Here is a 25,484-nt window from a genome sequence, read left to right as displayed (position 1 = left end):
GTTATGAATCGTAATGTAAATATCTGTGTTTCTCAATAGTCTTAAGTGACCCACGTGAAAGAGTCGTGGACACCCAAAGAGGTCACGACCCAGAGGTTGAGAACTGCTGGAGTCTCCCCAGGAAAAAATTTGTCACACAACAGTGCTGTGGCAAATGCACACAACATGTACACAATAAAGAGGCTAAAACCCGGCTAAGGTCACCTTTTCCTCGACTCCCCCAGTGAGGAGCAGGACTGTGGCTCCAAAGTACATCCTGGGTATTTGTCCAGATGAGTTGAAAACGCTAGTCCACACTAAAATTGCACACAGATCTTTACAGAAAACTTAGGGGAAGTGAGAAATACAGCAGAAACCAAGAACTCCTTAGTGGCTGTACATCTAGACGAGGCAGTATTAGTCATCTCTAAAAAAGTATCCTCCCACCACTCAGTACCTAAAAGCACTTGCATCTCATGCAGAAGATGGGGGTTTGGTTCCCAGTGCATGCATCAGGCAGTGCACAACCAACTGCCTCTCCAGTTCCGGTAAATCTGACGCCCTCTGCTGGCCTCCATGAGCACCGCATTCATGTGCGCATACACACAGACCCATACCCATAAAAACAAATAATAATAAATAAGGTGGAAACCAGGGTAAGAGCCTTTGCACAAGGGCTTATGTCATGTACCCTCCCAGTGCTAGGGTTGGGCAAAGATGGGGATGTCTGGAACTTGGTGGCTGTCAGCCTAGCCTCAAAACTTTTCTAGGTCCAAATTCAGTGAAAGAAGTTTTCTCAAGGGACGAAGGCAGAGAGCCATAGAGGGGGACACTCAGATCCGGCCACTGTGTGTATATGCATGCACATAAACAAAGAAGGTAGGCATTTAATCCAAGTTGATATTTGGGGACAGAATGTTTAGGAATGGTGTTTCAGGTTAGACACCATCTTCTGGCCTCTGTGGGTACTGCACACATATGGTGCATATACATACATGTATGTAAAACACATACATATGAAATGAAAATAGTAAGTCTTTTAAAATATAGGGAATAGATGGTTGAAGAAGTGCCACAGGTAGGATCTTTTTTTTTTTTTTTTTTTTTTTTTTTTTTTTTGGTTTTTCGAGACAGGGTTTCTCTGTGGTTTTGGAGCCTGTCCTGGAACTAGCTCTTGTAGACCAGGCTTGTCTCGAACTCACAGAGGTCCACCTGACTCTGCCTCCCAAGTGCTGGGATTAAAGGCATGCGGATCTTTTATTTATTTTTGTTTGTGTGTGTGCTCTGGAGGTCATGTGAAGGTCAGAAGACAACTTTTGGAAGTCAGTTCTCTCTTCCTACCCTGTGGGTCCTGAAGATCGAGCTCATGTCTTCAGGCTTGGCAGCAAGCCCCTTTACATGCTGGGTCCTCTCACAGACCCAGACAGGGGGACTTTTGAAGCAGTGGCTGTTCTGTCTCAGATCATGGTGAAGCCTGAACTGTGTAGTGCCATAAGAGAACCTAGATGAAGCATGCACCTCAAGGGTTATGGTATCCATGTGGTGGAGCATGGTAGTATGGGGTAAACTGTGCATCAGGGTAACTGGGAAAATGCTGTAACCGTGAGGCGTGGGGGAACCGAGTCCAAATCCCAGCACTGTGGAGGACAAGGCAGGAAGAGAAGACATCTCAGTTATTACACTCTTGGTTTTGTATTATTCTTTTTTATATTTAAATTTATTTTAATCATATGTGTGCCTGTGTATTTGCATAGGAGTGCAGTGTCCTTGGTGGCCAGCAGAGGGCGTAGGATCCTCTTGGAGTTAGAAGAGGCTACCTGCTGCCGAACATGTTTGCTGGGAACTGAACTCAAGTCCTCCGCAGGATTAATATGTGCTCTTGACCCTAAGCCATCTCTCTAAACCCATATTCTTTCACATTTTCATGTTCTTCTGAGAGGTCTGGAGGAAAAGCCAGCATCGTGCTCAGTGTCAGCGCTTGCCCGAAGCATAACCTTGGGTGCATAGCCTGTGTGTGGACTGTAAATAGATTAAGTCAGCAGTCTCAGGCCACGGAGTTTTTGAAAGGATTAAATTAAGTTAATAATTTAAAGCTTTTAGAACAAAACTGAGCAGACTAAACACCTAATAAATATTTATTGCTATTATTAACCCAGTTCTGACAATTCCTAACAGGGAGGTTGGCTCCGCGATCACTCCTCACCCTTCGCGATAAAGTGGCTACCCAGGACGTGACTGAAACATATATTAACGTTTGTTTTCTTCTCTGCGCCTGTTTTGAAACACTTTCTCCCATCAACAGAAAAGCAAATACAATTTCACAGATTGCAGGTGCCAGTCAACACAGAGGTCCAGCGCGTCACGTCAGGTGGGCCTCATCCGCCCTTTGTCACGTGACTCCAGCCCCCCTGCGTTCTGCTTTCTGCTGCCCCAGCAGCAACTCTCGATGCTTGGGATGTAACTTTGTTCTGTTTTTATTTTCTCCTACGCCGAGTGGGAAGGGTTGCCGCAGATGGCATCTGATAAACGTTTATCGCTTCCTGGGCTTTGGGGTTGGTGGCAGCCGCTGACCTGGTTGGTACATTCCAAAAGATCTTCCATGAGCATTGAAAGGGTGTTAGGTGAGACACAGCAGTGGGAAAGAAATGGCCCAGATAATTTGGCTCTAGATCTGCAGAATCCCAAGTCTCCACAATTCTAATAGTCAACCAGTCTTGGGGGGTCTTTGACATAGGTGTGGATTTGTTTCTTTGTTTCTGGAAACTTCACACTTCCTTAGCTCCTGTGGTTCTTGGCTTATGGCTACAAAACTTTAAATTTTTTCTCTGTCTTTATATGTGCTTCACAGATGTCTCAAACTTCCCTATACCTTCCTCCTCAGAAGCTCCCAGGATCATCTAGAATCTTTTCAAGATTATTTTTTAAAAAAAAAGATTTAGCCGGGCATTGGTGGCACATGCCTTTAATCCCAGCACTCAGGAGGCAGAGACAGGGGAATCTTTGTAAATTGGAGGCCAGCATGGTCTACAGAGTGAGTTCCAGGACAGCCAGGGCTGTTACACAGAGAAACCCTGTCTCAAAAAAAAAGGAGGGGGGAGATTAATTTTTAATTGTGTGTGTGTGTGTGTGTGTGTCCCTGCACCTGTGGGTGCACATCCCAGAAGAGGGCATCAAATTCCCCTGAAGCTGGAGTCACAAGCATCTCTGACAGCCCCGCATTGTTGCCAGGAACCAAACTCAGGACCAGGAACCATCTCTCCAATCCTAAGATTCTTTTTATTTTCTTTCTCTTTTTATTTTTAATGTGCATTGGTGTTTTGCTTGCATGTATATGTGTGTGAGGGTGCCAGATCTTGGAGTTACAGATGGGTGTGAGCTGTCATGTGAGTGCTGGGACTTGAACCCAGGTCCACTGAAAGAGCAGCCACCTCTCCAGCCCCCACTCTTGAGTCCTGCCCCACGCACCCACAAAACTCTTCTCCTGAAGTGATGATGTGTTCACATGTTCCAGGTGAACGTATGTCCTGAGACGTGCAGTTGATGACATGAGACATGTATCTGCGTGAACAGCACCTCTGCCCACCCTGTTGCTCAAGCCAGAATCCTCAGTACTGTATTTATACATCTCTTCATGTATCCAGAGACTCCCAAGAACCCACAGTTTGTCTTACTTCTCTGTGTGTCTGGGGCCTGCCGGTGGCAGCAGGCCGGCCCTTTGCTGCTGATTGCCACCTGAAGTACGGCCCACTTTAGAACGCCACCCACATGCCCGGCTGGGTTTCCAGCTTGCACCACGGAGAAGAGTTTCAGGATGAGTCTGTAAGATGCAGAGCTAGAGTCCTAAAGAAAAGAGACAGCACGCTCTGAGATCTGAGCGCAGGATGCTGAAGAGATGGATCAGCAGTTAGAGGATGCTGGGTTAGATTCCCAGCATCCAAGAGTCCGCTCACACCTGTCTGTAACTCCAGTTCTGGGGGACCTGACACCCTCTTCTGACATCCGAGGGCACTAGATACACATGAGGTCACATACATGCAACAGGCAAAACACTCACCTAACAATAAAATATATCCTTCTTTACAAGCCGCTGTGTTAAAACATGACATCGTACATGATGGTGCAGAGAAAGTAAAGAAAACAGAGCCAAAGCTGTAGACGGCTCCGTGGTTAAGAGCACACACTACTCTTGCAGAGAGGACCTGGGCTCAGTTCCCAGCGTCCACATCAGGCAGCTCACATCTGCCTGTCATTCTAGTTCCTGGGGAATCTGATGCCCTCCTCTGGCCTCTGTTTGGCACGGCACTCATGTGTACATAGCCCCTACATAATAATATAATTTATAATAATACAAAATTACTATAAATATAATTTTAATTTTATAATTAAAAATAAATCTTAAAAAAAGAATCACTTCTCCAGAAGGTGATGGGGCATGCCTTTAATCCCTTGGGAGTGCTTGGAAGGCAGAGGCAGGCAGATATCTGGGTTCGAGGCCAGCCTGGTCTATAGAGTGAGATTCAAGGCAGCGAGGGCTACAAATAGGAACACCCAAAAAACAAACAAAAAAAACTTTAAAAATTAATAGCTTTAGCTGTACTTCATACTTATAATTCTAGCACTTGGGAGGCTGAGGAAGGAGGATTCTCATTATTTCCAGGCAGCAGGGTGAACTCAACAATAGCAGTAAAGACAAATGTGGTGGCCCATGCTGTGCCGCCTGCAGGCAGCTGAGAGGAGGGACCCTAAGTGAGAAAACGTCTTCATACAATCGGGCTGTAGGCAAACCTGTAGAACTTAATTTTCTTAATTAGTGGTTGATGGGGGAGGGCCCAGCCCATGGTAAATGGTGCCATCCCTGGGCTGGTGGTCCTGGGTTCTATAAGAAAGCAGGCTGAGCAAGCCATGCAGAAGCAAGCTGGTAAGCAGCACCCTCCATGGCCTCTGCATCAGCTCCTGCCTCTAATTTCCTACGCTGTTTGAGTTCCTGTCCTGACTTCCTTAAACAATGGACCACAGTGTGGAAGTGGAAGCCTAATAAACCCTGTCCTCCCCAACTTGCTGTTTGGTTGCAGTGTTTCTTCACAGCAATAGAAACCCCCAGCTGAAACGCACGCCTTTAATCCTCGTGCTAGAGAGGCAGAAGCAGGCAGATCTCTGTGGCTGTTAGGCCAGCTTGGGCTCCGTGGTGAGACTCTGTCTCAAAACCTAAACAAAATAATGCCTCGAACTTGGCTTCTCAGGGTTCTCAGTCTCTACACACGATGGGTATAATCTGGCTTGCTTAGAGTTTTAGCTGAGTGACTAGCACAGGATTCAAGTCTTGCTATTTTAAAAAAGATCAAAAACAAAAAGTAAATCCGTCTGTGACTATCCCACCCCCAAACACCATGTCTCTATCACAGAGAACAACCCAGAAAGAAAGCTGGAAGACTTCCGCAGCAGAGGCATCGGCTGCCGCAAGTCTAATGGACTATTAGCACCAAGATGAAGATGGAAAATTACCTGATAAAAAATGGCAATTTGCATAGATTTGCCCCATAATTATAAAACTTATTAAGCTCCATTTTCCCGAGGCCGTAATGGGGTTCACCTTTCATTTAATGCGATTTGTGATCTCTGACTACCGCAGGCAGCAACAGTCGGCAAAATCAAATCCATAATTACATTCTCGGCTCATACGTGAAAGACTGAAATATTCATTAGCTGATATATATTCTATTTGTTAAAATTAAGCAGAGTGAAAACCTTGAAGAGAGTACCCCCCCCATCCTCTAAGTACCCTTTCCAGCGCTCTCAGTCCATTGACTGGGCAAGGTGAGGCTGTCGAGGTGAAAGGCAGCAGGAGCTGAGTCTGTGTCCTTCCAGACAGCACAGCACCCTGAAGAGCAGCTCAGACGCCAGGGCCTGCCGGAGCTACGTAGGTGGGAAATGCCCAGGGGCTGTTGTATGCTTGTGAGAAACTTTTCTTGGGGAGACACAGCACACATACACACATACACACACACACACACACACACACACACACACACACACACCGTAACACCACACAGACACATAAATACCACACACAAACACATATAAAAATGTACACGTATGCCGGGCGGTGGTGGCACACGCCTTTAATCCCAGCACTCAGGAGGCAGAGGCAGGCGGATCTCTGTGAGTTCGAGGCCAGCCTGGTCTACAAGAGCTAGTTCCAGGACAGGAACCAAAAAAGCTACGGAGAAATCCTGTCTTGAAAAATCCACAATATATATGTGTGTGTGTGTGTGTGTGTGTGTGTGTGTGTGTGTGTGTGTGTGCACACACACACATACTACATACACACACAAATGTATACACCACACACACGTATACGCATCAACATGCACACACACAGGCATACACATACACAAACACACATACACAGGAGGCACTGGTGGTATTAGTTACATGAGCCACATGCCTGCTTCTAAGGTTTTCAAGAGAACTAGCATATGCAGACTTACACAGGCTTACAGACCAAATGGACTCAATTAACACAATCACAATACTCCCCCCTCACAGACATGCCCAGGTCCGTCTCCCAGGTGACTCCACTTTCTAGTAGGAAATCATGCAATCTTTGTAAAGGCAGAAACGGCAGTTTTTGTCTATGCCTTTCCTAATTCCTTTCCTAATACCGAATCTTACAGGCTAAAAGGGAGTGTGTGTGTGTGTGTGTGTGTGTGTGTGTGTGTGTGTGTGTGTCTGAAGAATGCACTCGGGGGATGGGTGACAGTGTGATTGAGCGTGCAGGACACAAGAGTGTGTCAGTGTGAGTGACTGTGAGCATGGGTAGGAGGAGTGGGCCTGAGACTGAGTCTCCTCCTGGAAGCCCTGCTGAGGCAGGCCCAGCGGTGGCCTCTTCAGCATTCCATCCCAACGACCAAGCATGGTGGCCGGAGCATGGCAGACACAAATGAATGGCCACCAGGCAGCTGCCAGCTGAGGAAAACCCTCGTGTGATGTGGCTTTGGGCCGAGATATTACCAGCCAGGAGGAACGCTTCCCAGTGAAGGTGGTCGGGTCGCTAACACAAATGCCAATCACCGAATTATTAAGCACAGTAGAAGAAACTGAGGCATGAATGTCGGGAAGAAAACCACAGTGAGGTGCTTCAGCTCGAACGTCCCCATTTAAGGCAGGTTCAGTAGGAGCGCGGCTGACTGGCGGGACCACACAACCTTGCCTGTGTGTAATCAACTTAATCACAGAAATGTCACGAGTGGAAAATGTCTAATTCCACCACAGGATGTGCCAATTTAGTAAAACTAGAAATCATCTGTAAGAGATTAATTTTTTTAAAATTCAAACCTGGGATTTTAAGACGCCTTTTAAAAACAACCCTCTCTGTCAAGGAGGAAACCCACACCACCAGCCCAGGATGCTAGGATGGTGGGGGACGACAGAGACCAGCCACAGCCTCTTAGTACTGTCATTGCCATACAAAACAAAGAAGGGGATTTTTCACTCAGCGAAAAGGTGCAAACCCCAAAAGAAATGCAAAAAAATGGAGATGATAAAACAGCCAGTGTGTGTGTGTCTATACACATATGACATATATACATGCATATGTATGTGTGTATGCCATACATGCATATGATGTGGAGGAGTTGTATATTTTTATTTTATGTTTCTAAGTGCTTGTCTGTATGTATGTGTGTGCATCACATGTGTGCAGTGCCCACAGAGGCCAGAAGAGGGTGTTGGATCTCCAGCCCCAAAAAATAGTCATAGGAAAATAAAAGCAGACAAGGTGACTGGGTACTTAAGAGTGTTCTTGCAAAGGACTTGAGTTCCAGTGTTCAGTTCCCAGCAGATCTGATAGGGATCTGATGCCCTCTTCTGGCCTCTGTGGGCACTGCACTCTTGTGTGTATATATACACACACACACACACACAGAAACACATATATAATGGTTTCTTCTGCCACCTGAGTCACTTTTAGATTTTTGTTTTGTTTTGTATTTTGAGACAGGGTTTCTCTGCATAACAGCCTTGGCTATCCTGGAACTCACTCCATAGACCAGGCTGGTCTTGAACTCACAGAGATCCACCTGCCTTTGCCTCCTGAGTACTGGGATTAAAGGCGTGAGCCACCACTGCTGGACCACTTTCAGATTATTAATCCACACATAATCTCATGAATGTCATGGAAGTGTAGATGACATTTCCCCCTTAAGAGAATAACCCAGTGTCAGTGGACCAGTCAAGGGACAAACAGCACACTATGGCCAGAGAAAGGGTGGTGGAGAGGGACGGTGGGCAGAGACATAAACAGAGTGTGTTCCGGTGCACAGAAATCTTTCCCGAGTTAGAGCCCCGTATTTAAGGAGCAGTATCCAGCCAACAGAACCTGCTGTCTTAGAGAAAATACATCTCGTTTCGCAGATATGAGCAGGCTCCCACTGTGAGTCCGAGCTGCCAGAGGGAGGTGGGAGATGGCCGCTCCGTGCTGAGCTGAGTCTCCAAATCTCAGAAGAAAAACACGTGCTCCCAGGAGCGAAGGGAGCGGGTGAAGTCCGCAGGCTGTGGCACTGCCATGGTGACCAACTCAACACAAAGCCAAGTCCTTTGTTTTCATAAAACTCAAATGCTGCCCTAAAGACAGAGGTTGTCATGGTAACTTTTTCAAAGCCAGAGTCTTTCCCAGAGACCAGTTGTCTCACTCTGGAGAATAATCTTTTCTTTTGCAATGACAATTAAAACCCATCGGGAGGACTGGTGCTGGCCTTACAAGTCAACCTTATTACACAGCCTTCGCTTTCAGACCCAAGGCAGCGCGAAACCCAAGGAGCTTCTGGAAAGCAACCTTCTGTAATGACAATCAAAACAGTGGGAAGGCCAAACCAGGCAGCACCAGTCAGAACCACACGAGAAGAGTGACTGGCTTTCAAAATACTTCAAAATTCAATCTAACACAACGACATAAGACACATGATAGCTTCTAGTTTTTTAGACTTATTTGATTATTTTATGTGTACGGTGTTTTACCTGCGTGTATGGATGCACACCGTGCATATCTGGTGCCCGAGGGGTCAGAAGAGGACATGGGATCCCCTGGAACTGGAGTTACAGACAGTTGTGAGCTATCACGTGGTCGCTTGGAGTTGAACCCAGGTCCTCTGCAAGGGCAACAAGGATTCTTAGCCACTGAGCAAAATCTCCACTCTGACTTAACACCTTTTTCAGAATTTTTTTGTTTTGTTTTGGTTTTGGTTTTTTGAGACAGGGTTTCTCGGTAGCTTTGGAGCCTGTCCTGGAACTAGCTCTTGTAGACCAGGCTGGCCTCAAACTCAGAGATCCACCTGCCTCTGCCGCCCCAGCGCTGGGATTAAAGGTGTGTGCCACCACCTCCCGGCTAGAAATTAATTTTTATTTAAGTATATGTATGTGTGTCTATGTAGGGGTGTGTGCACACGAGTGTTGTGCCCTCAGAGGCCTGAAGAGGTGTCAGATCCTGGAGCTGGAGTTACAGGATGCTGGGAGCTGTCTGACATAGATGCTAGGACCTGAACCCAGGTCTCTGGAAGAGCAGCATGCACTCCAGCCTGTAATTTATCTTTAATTGTTATTTTATGTGTATGAATATTTGCCTGCATTTATTTATACAAACCACATATGTACCTGGTGCCTTTGAAGGCCAGAAAAAGACTTCCAAACTCTTGGGCTGGAGTTATGAACGGCCATGTGGATCCTAGGAACTGAACTCGGGTACTTTGCCAGAGCAGCAAATGCTCCTAGCCACTGAACCAGCTCTCTAGCTCCAAGACTCCTTGTTTAAAAACCAGCTGGGTGGTGGTGGCGTATGTCTTTAATCCCAGCACTCAGGAGGCAGAGGCAGGAGGATCTCTGTGAGTTTGAGGCCAGCCTGGTCTACAGAGAGAGTTCCAGCACAGCCAGGGCCACACAGAGAAACCCTGTCTTTGATAACTTCCACTCACGGACCACAGGCATCCGTCCACAGTGACCGCAGCTGTGTGGGAGATCTAGGGTCATCTGATGAGGGCTGAGCTGTGGGGACGGACTGCAAGGGAGAAGCATTTTGGGTTCAGTACTACTAAAGTTGGTGTGCCCTTGGACCTGATGGGCTTCGGGAGGTGATCCTCCTCTCTGGAGTCCCAGGGGAACTAGAGTTGTGGAGAGGATTCCCCTATGTGTGTGTGAAGGAGGGATAGCCTTGGGTGGAAGGTGGATGCCAGGGGGCAGAGGGTGGTTCTGGAGTCAAAGTTCTGCCAAGACAGTGTGCTTTCCCTTCCTGTCAAGGTCAGAGGACTAAGGAACTTCCTAGTCAGACATCTGGTATCCATTGCTCAGCCCTAAGTGGGACATCCATCTCAACCCTCATCCCCTAGGTTCAAGAACATCATAGAAGGCAGAGCAGAAAGATGTAGGGGCTGGAGGGTGGGGAGGAGGACTGTGAAATGCTGTCTTCAGGACCTCACCCAGTCATTGAACCCATGAACTCGGAAACTACCCAGGATATAGACGAGATTGGTCAACAGGCAGCACTAATTGGAGGGGAGAGAGGGAGGGAGGGAGGGAGGGAGGGAGGGAGAGAGGGAAGGAGGGAGAGGGAGGGAGGGAGACAGAGGGGGGAGGGAGAGGGAGGGAGAGGGAGGGAGGGAGGGAGGGAGACAGAGGGGGGAGGGAGAGGGAGAGGGAGGGAGAGGGAGGGAGGGAGGGAGGGAGGGGGAGAGGGAGGGAGAGGGAGGGAGGGAGAGGGAGGGAGAGGGAGAGGGAGAGGGAGGGAGAGGGAGAGGGAGGGAGAGGGAGAGGGAGAGGGAGGGAGAGGGAGGGAGAGGGAGGGAGAGGGAGGGAGAGGGAGAGGGAGAGGGAGAGAGAGAGAGAGAGAGAGAGAGAGAGAGAGAGAAGAGGAGCATGGTGGTACACACTTTAGTAAGTTTAAGGCTATTCTGAACTACATGAGTTCCAGGCCATCCTAAAGACACTGTGAGCCATGCTTAGCACTGTTCATTGTTCTTCAAACATTTCCTCCTTAGTAAAAACAGATAAAGAAATTACTTTCACAAATTGCACAGCTAAAATAATTTTGACCATAAAATTTCTAGCAAGGGCGCATATCAGGTGCCCACAGAGGCCAGAACTGGAAGTTGGACCTCTTATACCTGAAGTTATAAATGGCTGTGAGCTGCCCAGCGTGGCTTCTGGGAACTGGATCCGGGTTTCCTGTAAGAACAGTGAACTCTCTTAAGCTCTGGGCCATCTCTCCAGCCCCCACCCTGTACATGTGTCTGTATGTGTGTGAGACTGTTCGGTGCTTTTGTGTGTAGGCCAGGATGGCCGTGAGCTCGTCGAGCCTCCTGCCTCAGACTCCCAAGTTCTGGGATTGCAGGCGTGCACCATCAGGCCCAGCTGGATCCTATGGAGTTTGTTTTGGTTTTGATTTTTTTTCAAAACAAGGTTTCTCTGTGTAGCCGTGGCTATCCTGGAACTAGCCCTATAGGACAGGCTGGCCTCAAACTCAGAGGTCCACCTGCCTCTGCTTCCCAAGTGCTGGGATTAAAGGCGTGCGCCACCATGCCCGGCTAGTTTCTTTAATTATCCTCTTGACACATTTAGTTATGGGGGGAGGGGTAAATGTCGTCACCTTGGACCTGCAGAAAGGGAAAGAGGAGCAACAGCAGTCGAGAATTTAGGGAGAAGACGAGAGATGGCAAGCTTGCCAGGGAACGCCAAATCGTCACTGCTCCAAAGGACGAGTCTAGAGACACTACCCACCCTTTACGAAACACGACTCAACTTCAGATAAGTCATTTAATGTTTCAAAGCCGCCCACCACGTGGTAACCAGAAGAATCAGAGTCGCCTTGCTCTGGGTGTGCCTGTCCCCCTGTGGTTGTTGAGGCTTTCCCACAGGAGCCCAGCTACAGAACCCGCCCAGCTGTAGGACTGACAGAACGTGAGGTGCATGCCCACCATGGACGCTCTCCTGCCATGCAGAAGAACGTCACATCATTGAAGGAGAGTGTGTGGAACGGGAGAAAGCAGCCAGACTACAAAAGACAAGTGCTCCACAGTTTCCCTCCTTGTGGGATCAGAGTGGGGTGGGGTGGTGGGGGACAGCATGTGAAAATGAAGGAGGTCGCTGGGGATCCAGGAGGGGAGAGCAAAAGTCATGATGAGGGATGGGTACAATTCAAGTACATATGTGGAAATAATAAAACCCTTTAGGCTTTAACTAATTTGGGGTTCATCACACCGTCTTCTCAACTTGTATCCACACGGAAGCAGCTACATTAAAGTTAGACTCAGGGTAGGAATGCTGGCTTGGATGTGATGTGTCCCCTCAAAGGCGTCTGTGCTGAAGGGCTGGCCTCTGCTACAGCAACGCTTACTGTGTGACTTAGGGACTCTGACTTCATCAGTGTGTCCACCCATTATTAGATTTGTCATTAAAAGGACCGTTGGCTGGACAGCTGGATGGCTCAGTGGGTAAAGGCTCTTGTGGCCATGTCTGATAACCTCAGTTTAGTTCCCAGGACCCACATCGTGGAAGAAGGCATCAGACTCCTGCGAGTTGACCTCTGACCCCCCATGTGCATGTGTGCCCACGTGCACATGCAGAGTAGACATGTAACATGTAAAGACAGAGGGCTGCTGGGAGGCAGCAAAAACTGGACATGGAGCTAGCTTCCCTGACGGAGGACTTGGTGTGACTTTGAGGGTACACCTTGGCCCTGGCCCCTCTGGCCCTCTACCTCCCAGCTGCAATAAGGTGACCAGCCTCCTCCGCCACTCACTTCTGTCTCCATCTTGTCTCAGGCCCCAAACCATGCAGCCAGCCAATCAGAAACTGAAACCTTGCAAACCAAGAGCTCAGGTAGGTGAACCCTCCTCCAGCGAAGGAAAGTTAGCACAGAAAAGGACAAATGTGTGGAAATTAGGTCCGTGTTGATTTGTCCTACAGCCCTAATGTGGCCATCCCATCCCTTCTGAGCCTTTCGAAAATAGGTTTCTCAACCAGAAGACTGCATCGCAGGCCCTGTTAAGAGTCTCCACCTCTTCGGTTGTGTGAGACAGAGAGAAGCTGGCAGTGGGCACCGTGCTCCCCAAAGTTCTGAGGATTTCTGCACAGAGCCAAGCCCCACTCATCCCATGCACCCCATGACTGTTTGAGGTGTCAAGCTGGGACTCCACTTAGAAGGGCAAAACCAGATCAGATGGTGTGGGCTAACACCTGGAATCCAGAGCTATCCTGGATCAGCGCAGTCAGTAAGCGCTTCATAAACGTTTGAGTATACAGGAGTCAAAGCAGTGACACCCTCCAAAAGTAGTAATAAGAGATAAGAGGAAAATCTGTTGGTAAAGGCCGTGCTGAAAATATATATACACGATTTTTTTTTCTTTTTGCTGTGGTCTGACTGTCTGTGTCCTGAGTTGAAATGCTAGACCTCCCAAACTGATGGCCTTAATAGGCAGGGATCCTTTAGAAGACTACAGCATGAACACAGGACGGCTGCGGTTGGCATGAGAGCCTTATGGAAACAGAAGCAGACTGAAGATGCAGTTTAATTATATAGTGCTTGCCTAGTATATGTAGACTTGAGGTCCTGAGTTCAAATCCCTGGCACCCATGTAAAACATCCCCCCCAATACACACACATGCAGAAAACAGGCATGCTATGAAGAGTGTAACCTCAGTGCTGCAGGACGGAGACAGGCAGATTTGGAGGGCTCACCAGTCAGGGCAACAGCAGACTTCATCTTCAAGAGAAGACCCTGCCTCAAGGGAGTAAGAGGAAGAGCTGGAGGAAGGCAGCTGATGTCCTCCTCTGGCCGCCGCATGCTCAGGCACGGGTGTGCATGCACATATGAACACACACATCACACCCATGCTGCACACTACATACCACACACATACACACTATACACCATACACAGAACACACACAAATACAAACACACCACAGACAACACACACCCTCCGAACACAACACGTGCACATTTCAAACACCCCCACACACACAAGCCACGCATACCACACACAAACCCACCAAAGGAAATAAGGGAAAATATGCACACTTGACGGAAGCGGAACTGGCACGCGGACATGACAAGCCGCCACATAAATTGCCTCAGCTGAATGGAGACACTCAATTAGGGACTTAATTATCCTGAAAGGTATCGATGCCCTGCTCCGAGCGGCCCACCCCTCAGACTTCAGACAGACACACGGGGCAGCTCGCTCGGGAAGTCAGGCACTTCCCGAGAGGGGAGGCGGCGGCGTTCATCAAGGCTCCGGGCCTCCCCCTCCCGCCCCCACAGGCCTTGTCACTCATGCCATGAGCAGCTCCCTTTGGAGAACTCTGAAATCTGAATGCTAAGTGTGGCTTCCGAGCAGAAGTCGGTCCGCAGCTCCCGCCGTGAGTGAGTGACGGCTGATCCTTCTCGCCACCAAGGGTCATCCGGGAACTGTTCTCGTTAAGCCTCCCTAGTCAGGCCCTGGTTAATGGGGTCTATTAAGGGCCCCGCTGCAACGCACAGCGCAGGCAGTGGCTTGGGTCTCTGCTTCTGCTATTACATTATCGCATCATTATACTCAGATTAGTTCTTCATACCCTTGGACAGAGACGTGCTAATTTGGAGCCGTAGACATTAAAATCTTATAAAGTTCTCAAGCAAGTGACATTAGGCTAGGTTTCTTCATCTGGGTGTTCTAGCAAGACAAATATGTGGGCATCTGGTTCCTATGGAGAGCAGATTTGTCAGTCTGTGAGCAAGTGACCCTATCAGACGTTCCTGTCCAGGCGGGGGGTTTGGTGTATGTGTGCACGAAGTACTGGGGACTGAACCTAGGGCCTTGCGCATGCTGTCAACAACCCTCAACTCTAACAACAGCCCTCTTCATTCACTTCTTTTTTAATTTTAGCTTAAAATTTTTCTGTGTATACAGGTATCTTGCCTGCATGTATGTCTATGCGCCATGTGTGTGCCAGTGCCCATGGAGGCCAAAAGAGGGTGTCAGATCCTTTGGAACTGGAGTCACAAACAGTTGTGAGCTGCCATGTGGGTGCTGGAAATTGAACCTGAATCCTCTGGAAGAGCAGCCAGTGCTCTCAGCTGCTAAGCAATCTCCAGCCCCTTGATTGTTTTCAGATTTGTTTATTTAGCTTTATGTGCATGAGTGTTTTGCACGGACATTTGTACCATGTGTGTGCCTGGTGCCTGTGGATGTCAGAAGAGGGCGCTTCGTCTCCTGGAGCTGGAGTCACAGATGCTAATTCTGGGAATTGAACTCAGGTCCTCTGCAATATGCCCTCATAACTGTTGATCTGTCTCTCCAGCCCCAGGGAATTTTTTTTATATCCTTTCATTTTTAGGCATGTGAATATATTTTTATTCCAAAGTTAAATATGCATGAAAGTCAATTAACTGTTAATTGAAGAAAAGCAAGTCATGTTACAGTGATTTCACATTCATTTAATAATTCATTATTAAAAACAAATCCATTATTCTGTTAAGAATTACCTAACATATTTAGATAAATAAAGGGATAAGGAACTAACCAGATTGTTCCTTTCGACTTTTCATTTAAAGTTTATTTAACTATCTACTTACTAATTCATTTATTTTTTTGTGGGAACCACTGGGTTTCTTGGGCTTCTAGAACTCAGTGAGGGGTCACTTACAGGAGGCTACGTGGCCCTCTGGCAAACGCAGCCGTAAAGTCATGCCCCGTCATGGTGACGACCCCATGGAAGGTGCCCAGAATTCTGCTTTGCACAGCTGTTCACTTGCTGTGTAGTCTATAGCGTCCTAAGCTCACTGCAGCCATCTGGATGACGCCCGCCCGGCCCTTCAGAGATATTGAAAGAATCACGTGGTAAGCCTCCACACAGCACTCTTCATTTTTAATTGGGGGTGGGGGGAGACGGCAGGCAGATGTGTTCATTCGTGCAGTGCCACAGAAGCCAGAAGAGGGCGCCAGATTCCCTGGAAATGGAGTTACAAGAAGTTGGATGTGGGAACTGAACTCGGGTCCTCTGCAAGAGCAGCGAGCACTCCTAACCACTAAGCCATCACTCCAGCCCTGTCTTGGAGATCCATGCTTGTTTATTTGTTTGTGTGTTTCAAGATAGGGCCACTCTGTGTAGTTAGTCCTGGCTGTGCTGGAACTCACTCTGTAGACCAGGCTGGCCTCAAACTCAACAGAGATCCTCCTGCCTCTGCTTCTGCCTCCTGAGTGCTGGGGTTAAAGGTGTGCACCCTCACACCCAGCCTTCTATCTTAGGCATTCTTGAAGCGGACATCTTTAGCATCTGGGCATGCTGTTTTGTTGACTGCCCCTCAGTTTGAGGTGTTCCACTAATCCCCATGGTTAGATTAAGTTCAACATCCTTGGCACCCTTCAGTTCTTACAGGAAACAAGTCCTTCGTCGAGAGGCCCACAGCGTCAGCTGCTCTCTTCCTGGGGGTTGAGATCATGTTGCATCTCTCCATAGAGAAGACCCCTTTGCTTCTTTTTTCTTAGATTAGTTATCTTTATGTGTATGGATGTTTTACCTGCATGTACGGGCGTTACCACATGCCTGCCTGGCATCCTTCAGAGGTCAGAAGAGGCACTAGATCCCTTGGAACCTGTGTCACAAATGGTTGTGAGCTACCACGTGGGCCTGGGACCCACAAAAGCGTTCTCCACAAGAGCAGCCAGTGCTCTCACCTGCTGAGCCACTCCATGCCCCTTTTTCTTCTGTGTAATGAATGAGTCTTTGAGGTGATCTGTGGAGGCACGAGCATCCTTTCCCACCACATACTAGTCCATGCTGTTATAGTTAGAGTATTCAGTGTTCCCAGAGGCTCCTGTGTTGAACACTTGTTTCTCTGGCAACCATGTTCAGAGGTGGGACTTCCGGGGAAGTAATTGGATCATGAGATCTCTGGCCACCCCAAAGAATTAACCCATTGATAGATTCGCACCTAAAGATTTATTGTTGCTGCTGTTTAATTCTGTGTATTTTTTCTGCGTTTTGCACATGTGAGTGCAGAGCCCATGAAGGCCAGAAGAGGGCACTGTGTCCCCCGAATCTGGAGCCTCCCAGTGAGTCTGGAACCTGAACTTCAACCCTCTATGCTAATAACTGCTGACCCAGCTCTCCAGCCTCTGGATTCTGAGCTTAATGGGCTATTGGGAGGTGGTGGAAACTGGTGAGGGAGCCTGGTCCAAGGGAGTGAGGACCAAGGATTACCTACAGCTCAGAAAGGTATCCCAACAGAAGTGTTACAGTTCTGTTCTGGTGGGGGTCGGTTTCCCCAGCAAAGTGTTCCAGTCCTTGCTCCGGGCAAGGGTTTCCTGACACACATCTAACGACTCTGCTCCAGATCCTTACCTTAGGGACTAGATCTTATCCCAGTGCCCACCTCCCAATGTGCACTTTTTTTTTTAAAGGCTTGTTTTATTTTAATGACTGATCTACCTATGGTCACAGGCAGCCCCCTATGTACAGACTGGAGGGAAACTTTATTTCTTGGTCTCCTTCTCCTTGGACAGGAGGACCTGGAGGGGCTCCTCCCTGAGCTTTTGTGCTTCTTTGATCTTGGACCTAAAAGCTTCAGCCTGGGTGCAGGACTTCAGCTTGTGGATTTGCTCCAAAAGAATCTACTTGTCTTTGGAGACGTTCCCTTTGACCTTCAGGTACAGGCTGTAGTCCACGTGGCGGTCAATCTTCTTGGATACCCAGTATCTCCTATAAAGTCGGCGCGGGAGCCGCATCCTTCTCAGTCAGGTCACCTCGGGCACTCGAGCATTGGCAGTAGCCTTCCGCTTCCCTGTGCCCCTATGCCTGCCCTTCCGTTGAGCCAAAGTGTTTTTCCAGCATCGAGCCTGGGAATGGACAGTCACAGGCTTCCGGATGTTCAGCCCATCTTTGATCAGCTTCCAGATCTGCTGACCGGAGTTGGCATTGGTGATTTCACTGGTCTCATTGGGGTCCATCCAACCAGACTTTCTTTTTACCACAGCAGAGAACGCTAGAAGCAAGTCTCTTCTGTAGCCTGAGCATACTCATGGCTGCGGACAGACGCCTCAGCGAAAGAGCTTGCCCCGCCCCCACCCCGTCTCCCACCCCCTCCAGACACGTGCGCAAATACACTCTTAGTTCATCTCTGCTTCCTAGCTGTCACGAGGTCAGCAGCTTGGCTCCATATTGACTCCCCACAATAATTCACTAGCTCGCCACAGATACAGAAACAAGACAGCCAAGTGACCTTGAGCTGAAACCACGGTCAAAAGAAACGTTTTTCTTCTCGGCTGTAGTCTTTGGTGTTCCGCCACAGTTAGGGAGCTAACTGACACAAAAAATGACTTAGCACTTGTCACGCTTCAAATACCTCCCAGAGGATCATGCGTTTGAACAGCTGATCCCCTGGCTGATAATCTGTTTGGGGAGAGTTTGGAACCATTAGGAGGTAGGGCCTACCTAGAGGAAATGGGTTCCCTGTTCCCACTTCCAGACCAAATATCCTTCACGTCCTGTCTTCCAGGGCAATGCAGCAAGCTGCTACAAGCTCAGGCCTCCATAGACAAGTTACTCCAGCCACCATGCTTTCCCTATCCTGAAACCATGAGCCAAACCACCTCTCTCCCCTTGTCTTGCTTCTGTCAGGAATCTTGTTATCTCAAGGAGAATGGTATCTAGTAGAATATCCACTGGTGAATTTTGTTTAAGACAGTTACAAAGAAGACTTGCCTCAAAAAGCTATATCTGGGGCTGGAGAGACATGGCTCAATAGTTAGGAGCCACTCTCGCAGAGGGCCTAAGTTCGGTTCCCAGCACACATGTGGGGTGGCTCACAACAACCTGTAACTCCAGCTCCAGGGACTCTGATGCCCTCTTCTGGCCTCCACAGGCATCTGCACTCACGTGCACACACACACACACACACACAGCTTAAACTAAATCTGGTGTCCTCTGAACATGTTTCCATCAGTCCCAAGAATCTTCTAGTTTGATTTGTACACATATATGTACTGTCTGCTTTTCTCCACATCTGGAATCCATCGTTCCAAGGAAGCCTTGGTTCCTTTTAGGAAGGAATGGTGCATAGAGACCATGATCCAGGTGTTGGGTTTCTGAGCCTTCTGCTGCGTATTTCCTCTAGAAAAATTCACACATACCACTACACTACCACCAAAGTCTGGAAAGCAAAACAAAACTAATTTTTGGTTTCTACTTGCTTCTTCCCTTTATCTGCCCTCATTTTCTTCCCAACTTTCTTTGGGCATCAAATCTTTGACAAAATGTTGGCATATCTGAATGAAGACTCTGAACCCCTGACCCTAGTGACCCAGAGTTTGGAGGGAGTCAATGTCCTTTCTTTCCCACTGCATCCCCTAAGCTGAAATGGGTCATAAGAAGCTGTTTGAGGGGCTCCTTGGGAAGAAAAGAACCGCAGGAGATCATTTCCTAGTCAGATGTTTTCCTGGGGCTTGGGGAAGAGGAGGAATTTCATCTAATACAAATATCATTTGAATTTTAAAACACTATGTCTAATTGCTACTTATGACTATAGTAAAAATTGATTTTATACGCTGTAATTGTATGGTTTGAATATGTAATCAGGAATGCAAAGTTTGATGCCTTTGGTTTTAATTTGCATAACGAGTGTTTCTCGGCTTACTTATTTCAGCAGTGTTTGGATAGGAATACGCTTTTCTAATGAGGGATCAGATGCACACAGTAGGACAAGATCTTCTAGGGGTCTGGACCTCCCCAAATGATATCATTCATTTCTTGTCATTATTGTCTTTGGCTCTTTACTGAATCGGTCCTTGCTTTAGTCATAGAAAGACATCCCGTCTGCGAATCAGTTCTTGAATTCCTAAGTGCCCCAAGATTTAGATAATCCTGACAGGTAAAAGGGTCAAATTTGCCGACTACCAAACACATATTAAAGAAAGAAGATGAAGAACTGTAGCTTGAGGGCCAGGAAGACAGCTCAGTGGTTAAGTGCACCTGCGACTGTTTCGGAGTATCAGGTTCCAGATCCCAGAACCCACATGTGAAGTTTGATGCCTTTGGTTTTAATTGACACACTTAATAAATTACATATTTAACTTGCTAAACTCACTTATTTCAGCAATATCAGGGGTAGGAATATGTTTTCCTAATTAGTGATCAGATGCACACAAAAGGTCAAGATCTCATAACTGCTCACAGCTGCCTGTAACTCAAATTTTCAGGGATATGATGCCCTCATCTGGCCTCTGAAGGTAACTGCATTCATACAGTGTATATATACACATGCAGACACACATACCCGTGAATAAATCTTGTAGAAGTGTAGTTGTTGTGCTCTAGTGTTTTCATGAAAAGTTCTTCAAAAACAAGAGATTGGGACATCTCATAATTCCCCCAAGAAGTAGGCTAAGGCATGGGCTGCCTGTCACTCTGGCCTCCCTGGAGTGATAAAGCATGCTAGTACATTTGCTCAGGTTTAGAAGTCCATTAGAGGCTGAAAAGATGCGGTCAGAGCATATGCTGCTCTGGAGTTTGGTTGTGCTCACGTGATGGCTCTCAACTATCTGTAACTGCAGTTCCAAGGGATCCAGTGCCCTCGTCTGCCATCTGCGGACATTCATTGCACATACACTCAGGCACATACATGTAAAATGAATAAATAAATAAAAATACAATGATCAGGTAATAAGGGCTCTGACTTGATCAATGATTTAATCTACTTATGAGCAGACTATTAGGAGATGGGGGATCGTGGCATTGAGGCATGGTCACTGGGGTCACACCCTTGGGTCTTGCCTCACTATTGCCAACCATGAATACAGCCACTCTTCTGTGTATCCCTGCCCTGGGGGACTGAACACTTTCCTCACTCACATTGTTTGTGTCTGCTACTCTGTTACAGCAGAGTCTGGCTGGCTTAGTTCCCAGGAGCCATGACAAGAGACAGAGCTTTGAAAGAGTGCTTGGATCCCAAGGGCTCTGACATCATCAGAGGATCCATCCAGCATTGGCACCTAACAGGGGATGATGGAAAATCAGGAGTGGGAAGGAAGGGGGTCCTTGGAGGCACATAGCTGTATCTCATGCCTAGACCCTTCCTCTTGCTTTCTCCCTCTCTCCTGGTCACAATGAGGCCATCCCTTTGCTCTAGCACATAACTGCCATCAAGATGCTGAGCTTTGGCTGGAGAGGTGGCTCAGCGGTTAAGAGCACTCACTGGCTGTTCTTCCAGAGGACCTGAGTTCATTGTCCAGCAACCACATGGTGGCTTACAACTATCTCTAATGAAATCTGGTGCCCTCTTCTGGCCTGCAGGCATACATGCAGGTTGAACACTGTATACATAATAAATAAATAAATCTTAAAAAAAAATGTTGAGCTTCAGCATGGGCCCCCTGAAGAGACAGATGATAACCATGGTCTGAGGCCATGGATCAACATTGACTTCTCCTGAAAGTGATTCTCTCTAGTGTCTTGTCACAGTGACAGAAAGCAAATGATGAAGTCCCCAAAAATGTTCACCATTCATCCAAATATTTCACCATCACAGAATCATGTGAGATATGTATATATGTGTGTATGTGTATATGTGTGTATATGTATATATATATATATATATATATATATATATATATATATATATATATATATCATAAGCTTTTTATTGTTGACAATGACATTTTTTGTTTTTTATCCAAACACACCCTCTTGGGGGGAAAAAAGACAGTATTCTTCCAAAGAAATCTAGGAATTTTGAACTAACCACAATAATACAAACAAAGGGCAAAATGAGATATGAAAAGATTTAGAATCAGACAGAGGGTTTTAAATTTTAGAAAACAATTAATTCATGTCAAAAATCAATTAAGGAGAAGCTTCTAATTCTTCAAGCATCCACTACACTACTTTTTAAAATCTAATCTCATGTCACTGGCCTCCTCTGAAAAGATTGTAAGTTGAGGGGCAGGGGGATAGCTCAGGGTCGAAGTGCTTGCACCCTGAGTGTGAGAACTGGAGGTGGGACCCCAGAACCCACTAGAGGCCCAGTGGGTGTGGTAGCCCACCTGTAATTCCAGCCTCAGAAGGAAGAGAGACAGGAGATCTCCAGAGCGAGCCTCCTGTGGAGAGCAGCCACATCAGTGAGCTCTGGGTTTGATTGGAAGGCCTGCCTCAATGACTAAGGTGGAAGAGTGATTGAGGATGATGTTGAATATCAAACTCGGACCTTTACACACACAAACACACGCGTGCAAGTGTGCACACACGTGTGCACCCCACACACATGAAAATGGAAAATAAATGGATGGTTGAAAAATATAATATGACCCAAAGTAACAGGACAGGGAAGTGATGTCACACAGGTCACTTAGCTTTGTTAAATGACAACCCTGTGTTATGATGCTCTGGTCTCTTAATGCATGGCCTTAGTGGTGTTCTGGGACAGTCATCTCTTTCTGGTGTATTGAGTGGTGGCTGTTGGACACCAATGTGCTGGGCTTTGATCTGAAACTAAAGCACCAGGAATTCTGTGAAGACACAGAGCAGAGACCCATCTACCAGGCAAGGAGAGCAGCCTCAGAAACCAAGCAGAATTGTGACAAAATTTGTCTCTCTTGTCCCATCACTTAGCCAGTTGCTCATTGTAGCCATGGAGGGGCCCAGAGGTTCCATCTGCTCTTCCTCAAAAGGCAAATTGGGGCTGCTGCTATGGGTAGGTGAGCGGGCTGGGAGGGGAAAAGGAAGAGAAGGCCCCAGCCAGCCCCTTGTTCATCAAAGAGGCTTCTGAGTAAGGAGACCCTTATCACCTGCCTGCCTGCATCCTCTATCTCTTTTCTCCTCAGTCTGCCTCCTCCTGGGGTAGATGGATCCTGGAGCTTGGGGGATTTCACTGGGGTAAGGATTGGGGGTGTCTCTAGACCTGTTTGTTGAGTGTTCATCTTTCCAGGAAGCGTAATAAACACACCTTCCCAGTCCTGAAGATGCCTGCTGGTTGACTCATTGATGTTAATAACTTTTTTTTTTTTTGGTTTTTCGAGACAGGGTTTCTCTGTGGTTTTGGAGCCTGTCCTGGAACTAGCTCTTGTAGACCAGGCTGGTCTCGAACTCACAGAGATCCGCCTGCCTCTGCCTCCCGAGTGCTGGGATTAAAGGCGTGCGCCACCACCGCCCGGCGATGTTAATAACTTTTGACTTGGGGTGCCGACCACAAAATTTGTGGGAGGATTTTAATTCACAAAAATAATAGGTAAAACCATTTGGTCCTTTGCCACCAGCATTTATCTTGATATGAGAACTGTGCATACATACACATATATTCATATGCATACATTCCTGTGTGGCACAGTTGGCTTAATTATGAATGAACGCATAGATGTAAGAAGTCTCCTCACACTGAATAGTAATTTTCTCTGACTTACAAAGTGAAATTTAGATCAATCGCTTGTATTTGTTCAATTTTTTTCAGCATTGGGGAATCAAACCCAGGGCCCTGCACATGGTGGGCAAGTGCTTTCACGTCCAGCCGCAAGCCTTACCCCTTGGGTTTTTAAGGACAGGGTCTCACTATAAAGCTCAGGATGGACTTGACTTACTATATAGCCTAGGCTAGCCTTGAACATCACGATCTTCCTGCCTCCATTTCCTCCGTTCTGATGTTACAACTGTAGGCATCAGGCCTGTTAAAAAACATTTTCAAAAACCATCCAAAATTTTAGGATTTGTTTCTAGATAGATCAGAGTTATGAGATTGATGAGTCACGGGAGGCAGATGGAAAAAGGTCAGAGCTGTGGCAGAGGAGTTTAGGGTGTTTAGAGCTGATACTGGGTGCCTGTCACTCACGCCCACCCCCAGGACTGAGCACGCTATCAGACACTGAGTAGATGTGGAATGGCTCATCCATCCTTCCATCCGTCCATCTGTCCGTTCATCCATCTGTCCGTCCATCCATCCATCTGTCTGTCCATCCATCCACCCATCCACTCATTATTTGGATTTTAGATTGAGATAGGATCTTGATATTCAGGCCTCAGTCTCACGATTCTCCTGCCTCAGCTACATACATGCTAGGATTATGGGCATGCATTACCATACCTGTCTATTTCTTTGCTGTGATGGTTTTTCTTGGTTGTCCACTTGACTGCACCTGGAATGAACTATAATCCAGAAATCGAGGGCACATTTGTGATCTGAACCTTGAGGCAAGAAGACAACAGACCTTTGATCCTGATCCCGAGGCTGGATGAAGATGCCTTTAATCCAGATCTTGAGGATGAAAAGCACAGTCTTAATCTGGGCCAGACCTTCTGCCAGAAGAACAATGGAAGAAGGAAGGGTTTGTTCGTTCTTTGCCTGCTTGCCCTCCCCTTGGCAGCACGTCCATTCCTTCACCGGCATTGGAGCCTGCGTCTTCGGGATCCCAACATCTACAGAAGAGCAGCTGAGACATCCAGCCTTATGGGACTGAGCAACTACTAGATTCTTAGACTTTCTATTCACAGCTAGCCATTGTTGGACTGCAGCCTGTAGGTCATACACACACACACACACACACACACACACACACACACACACACATATATATGGAGAGAGAGAGAGAGAGAGAGAGAGAGAGAGAGAGAGAGAGATTCATTCTATAAGCTGTGACTCTAGGGAACCTTCACTAATACATTTACTTATCCATGTATTGAGACACAGTCTCTCTGTGTTGCCTAACCAATCTTGTCCTGAACTCCAGGGCTCACGTGATCTTCCTTCTACAGCTCCCCCACCAAGGAGCTAAAACTACAGGCACATGCCACTGCCTAGCTTAAAACACTTCTTCTTCTTCTTCTTCTTTTTTTTTTTTTCGAGACAGGGTTTCTCTGTGGTTTTGGAGCCTGTCCTGGAACTAGCTCTTGTAGACCAGGCTGGTCTCGAACTCACAGAGATCCGCCTGCCTCTGCCTCCCAAGTGCTGGGATTAAAGGCGTGCGCCACCACAGCCTGGCTTAAAACACTTCTTGAATAAGTGGATGAATGAGCGTTAAGACTAGGATGTCCCTCCCCTGAGTCACACCATTTTATGAAAACACAACAGTTTTTCAGATTGTGCTTTGCCCAAGAGTCTCAATTTTACAAACATATATTGATTTCATTCTGAGTGTGGTGGGTGGCTCTGAACCTGTGTGGACACGTAAGTGCCACCAAACACTTGGCACAGACTGGTAATAACTTATTCCTAAAACCAGAAAGAGGGTAGAGAGATAGCTCAGTGGTTAAGAGCACTGGATACTCTTCCAGAGGACCTGGGTTCAATTCCCAGTGTCCATATGGCAGCTCACATCCATCTGTAACTCCAGTGAGATATGACACCCCTTCTGGCCTCCACAGGCACTGCACACACGTGGTGCATAGTCACACATGCGGGCAAAATGCCCACACAGGCATTGCTAGCAATACAGTGTTTTTAACCAAAAAGACACTGGATGCCCCATAAAGTGTTCTTTGTAGACGCAATGCTGTGCTCT

At 47.3% G+C, this 25,484-nt stretch overlaps 1 pseudogene; it reads right to left on the bottom strand.

Annotated features, from left to right (window-relative positions):
• Nucleotides 1-17,480: 17,480 nt before the first annotated feature.
• LOC121449979 lies at nucleotides 17,481-18,027 on the bottom strand (annotated as a pseudogene).
• Nucleotides 18,028-25,484: the final 7,457 nt, after the last annotated feature.

The sequence above is a fragment of the Microtus oregoni genome, unplaced genomic scaffold, assembly GCF_018167655.1.
Source record: "Microtus oregoni isolate MIOR12 unplaced genomic scaffold, Mior012 000006F_ref0000085, whole genome shotgun sequence".
Taxonomy (NCBI): Eukaryota; Metazoa; Chordata; class Mammalia; order Rodentia; family Cricetidae; genus Microtus; species Microtus oregoni.
Note: the sequence above shows the minus strand (reverse complement) of the source record. Positions and strands in the feature narration are given on the sequence as shown.